The sequence below is a fragment of the Phalaenopsis equestris genome, unplaced genomic scaffold, assembly GCF_001263595.1.
Source record: "Phalaenopsis equestris unplaced genomic scaffold, ASM126359v1 Scaffold001251, whole genome shotgun sequence".
NCBI lineage: Eukaryota > Viridiplantae > Streptophyta > Magnoliopsida > Asparagales > Orchidaceae > Phalaenopsis > Phalaenopsis equestris.
The window spans coordinates 89823-94284 of NW_018165690.1; positions in this window are offsets into that span (position 1 = coordinate 89823).

Here is a 4462-nt window from a genome sequence, read left to right on the forward strand (position 1 = left end):
ACCCTAATATACTAATGCACACGCCCAAACCCTGGAAAAGGCTAACACAAAAAAAGCTTGGTTAGGCACAAACCATCACAATAGTTAGCGCATATGAAAATCCTAACTACACCCTAACTGAAGTTTAATAAACATCTATTACAAGGTTGTCCTATTCACAATCACCTAAGTGTGTGCAAAAGTGTGGGTAAAGGGCTTGTGCATGACTTTGACGTGGTCGCCGACCCCTGCCCCATCTTGAAGATCTAAGGGTTCTAAAGCATGCCACAAGAATGATAACTTTAGAAAATATTTTGAAAATGTGATCTTACATAGGGTCTAATTAATTTTGCACTTAAGTTTTAAAATACATTTTAAAACATGATGCATAAGTAATAAAAATAATTTTTTTTATATATTTTAAAGTAATCCTAAGAAAATAACGCCTAAATGACATGTGTTAAACTCCATAGAAACTTAGCACAATAATGCACGTATTGATCCTAATGCAATAACTTGCATTGCTTACAAAGATATCCTCGCAAGAAATGTTTATTAATGCATTAAGACCAACATCGTGTCATTCATCTAAAAGAAAGCTTATCATCCAGATGAATCAGGCTATGATCATACAAATGCCATCAAAGGATGATCAGACTACGATCATAGGGGAGCCATCAAGGCTGGTTGGGCTATGGCCATAAAGGTTCCATGAAGGCTGATCATGTCACGATCATTAAAAATGCATAATGATCCGATGCAGCATGAAAAATCACAATCAAACATCGAGAAGACCGACATGACTCGATCTCTATATCAACATATAAGCGACCAAGTTAAATGTCAGACGAAAATTAAAGACTATTATATAAAAGACAAACAAACCATTGTGGGAATGTGGGGGACACATGTCTGCAATAAAGAGCCAATACAAATACTAATGCAGGACAATAATACATCAAGAACAAACGCAATTAAGCTTGGTCGCATGGGGTACAGGACACCCCGAGGGGTATTACACATCGCCCCAACTGGGATCAAGTAAGCAAAAAAATTTCAAACACATGCAATATGCAATCCATCATAAAAATAACTTGACTGCGTCAGGTGCAAGCCACCATGAGGGTAATTACTCCTCGCATGAATGAGAGTCAAGGATGCATATGCAAAAGGGAAGCATGAATATGTGAAGAGACATGCAACTGCATCATAAAGCGTGAAGGCATATCAACTAGGATCTCTGTGCAAAGAATCAAACTTGATCCACAGTCAAGGGATCAACTACGTTTGCTATATAGTGGACCAACCAAGATCCCTACACATATCATGTGCCAACAGTGCAAGCATGACGACAAGCATGGCAAAACATATTTGTGTAGGTGTTAGGGCCATTAACAAAAGCCACCACATAGGTCATCAAACATGATCATTTACATGCATATGTAGTTGAGCATCAAGTTAACACAAGACTAATGCATGAAGAAAATGAACATCAAGCCAAAGAAATAATTTGCATGCAAGTTAGCATCAAGCTAAGATATTTGTACATGCAATATGGATTGGTCACACAAGCATCAAGCTCAAAAATAGGTTTATAATTTTAAGCAAGTATTAAGTAAAAATTTCTTCATGCACATGACAAAAAGGCTCCAAGCCTTGGTTCTTACACGCATAGCTTTAGGGTCTGTTTGGGGTAGTTGCAACTTATTAAAAGCAGCTATGAAGTCGTTGGATAATAATTTGATGCTCAATAAACTGTAGTGACTATTACAAATTTTTTTTTTAAAGTCAGACCGTGACCCACCTTAAAATTACTTATTTTAAGTAGACATTCAATGCTCATTTTATGTACATTTTTAATAATATTGCATTTTAATGAAAAGTATTTTGCATGCTTTTGGTTCAAGCTATAAGAAATAATTTTTTGGAGAAAATGGAGCAAAAATGGTGCAATTTGGAGTCAAATCGATGAAGGACGAAAATTCTGCTCTAGCGTATTTTATTGGAGCAAGATTAGAGCTGAAACAGGGCGAATTGGTATCGCCCCAACTTTTGAATTGGCGCTATAGCGCTAAAGATGGGGGCATAGTGCAAGTTACATCGAGAAGCAGGCGCTATAGCGCCGATTCTGCCGTCATAGCGCCAATAACCATTTTTTTATGGTTATTGCTTGATTTTGGGAGTTTTTAAGCACCATTTGACACTTGGGAAAACACATTTTAACTTTCAAACCCTTGGAACTACCAAGAACATCCAGAGGTCGTAGATAGAAGTAGGAATGTAGATTTCTACCTTTTCTAGAGAGATTGGTGAGGGATTTTGAGAAATATCTGAAACGAATTGCAGGAAATTTGTGTGGATCAGCATGAGACTTTGTTGGAGTGATTTTTATCTTTCTATCAAGGGAAAAAACTAAGTATTGTATTCTTCATTATCTTTAATTGTTGTAAACACTTTTCTAGTGAATTTGCTTTGATTTAATTGAAGTTTTTTGTTGTGTTTTCTTCACGCTTAGTGAGCCGTTTTCCTTACTCTGTCTCCTTGTGATAAGATTTAATCATGTGTGGGATAAGAATGATTTGAAGATTTTTATTAATTTTAAAAAATTATAATGGTATGTTCACCGATTCTTCGTTGACTTTGCAAATTGATCACTTGTGAGGTTAAAAGTTGTTGTAAAACATATTGACCCGTCAACTAGTAACACACTTAACTTTGGATAGATTTATCGCAATCGTCCGAGGGGAAGTGCAAATATATAAGGAGATAAGTTATGACGGGTGTAGAATTAATGTTTCTAGGGTGACAGGCTATATTCTTTTATCAATTCGGATTGAAGTTTAGATCTAAGGATCCCTAGTAGATACTGTAGAGAGGGCACAGTGGGTAATCTGGAAGTGAGAGACCAGAATCTACTCAGCACTACTACACAAGCTGGACAAACTTTAGGCTAGCCGATGTTCTTTGCATGCACTGAAAGGGGGTAAAGAATATGTATATTCTCCTATTTGTCACAATACCACATTTTAACCTTTAAACATTTCAATTCCTACACTGTTTATGATCTCATTGCAAGGGAAAAAGGATTTTGATTATATAATAACTTTTCAAAATTTATCTAGTCTCCTTAGATTTGGTTTTTATTTAATTTAATTAATTATAATTTTAGCGTAAATTAGTGAATTTAGGGAAACCAAACATTTCAAAAATTTCAAACTAAGACCTGATAGTAGTATGCTAGAATTAGCCTAAGGGATTTCTTACATCACTTCTCTATGAGATCGATACTGGGGTCTTTAAAGAAATCTTTATATTAACGGAGGAGGCGCTTGAGTTGTTGAAAGTGTTGGCACAATGGTTGCTTGAGTTTTTACACTAAGGAGTTGATTGTAAATGTTATATATGGTCTTGTTATTGCTAAATATTGGAGAGAGCCAATGATATTGTGATAAAGATATTGATTGACAATGTGTTGTTGCAGTTCGAAGTGGTTGATATCGATGAAACCATAGGATTTGAGGGAGGTTTGTAGTCTTCAATGCCAACTTTCTTGAGAATTTCATATGCATAGTGTGTTTGTGTGAGGAAAAGCCCTATAGTACTATATTGAATGTTGATACCTAGAAAAGTAGAGACCAGTCCTAGGATTTTCATGGAAAAAATAGTTTTGAGATTGATCAACATGATGTTAATTGTTTGTTGTCATTGTCTGTTACCAAAATATCATCCACATATAACAATAGATAGATAAATGTGGATTTATGTGTGTATGTTAGAAGAGCTAAATCGGATTGGCTTTTGTGAAAACCGAATTCGTAGAGGTGGTTGGTGAATGTAATGAATCATTGACGGGGTGACTGCTTAAGGTCGTAGATAGCCTTCCGTAGTAGGCATATGTGATTTGGTTTGTTTTTCATAAATGTATCCTTATGGTTGATGCATGTAGATAATTTCTTGAAGATCTACGTGAAGACATGCATTTGAGACATCCAATTGTAAGATTGGTCATTAAAGAGTAACGACATATTTTAGAAGGGTTCAGATGGTGGGGTGATTGGCCACTAGACTGAATGTTTCAATGTAGCGTAACCCATATTGTTTATTGTATCCCTTCGCCACAAGACAAGCTTTGTATTTTCGAATTGTCCCGTTGATACGATGGTTGAACTTATATGTCCACCTATTGCTAAGAATAGATTGATTGGGTGAGCATGGTATTAATTCCCAAGTGTGTTGTTTTTGAAGGGCTTCCAATTCCTCCTGCATAGCTTGGCGTCAATTAGCATTGGAATTTACTTTAGTAAAGGTGATGGGTTCAAGTTCTAGTTGAAGTGAGTGTAGGAGTGTGAAGATGGATTTGGGTTTAAGGTTGTCGGGCTTTGATCTTGTTATCATTAGGTGATTGGATGTCGCTGGAGGAAGTGTTGTAGGGGTGTTTATAGATAATTGGGAAGTTGGTAATTGATTGGTAGAGCTTTGTGTG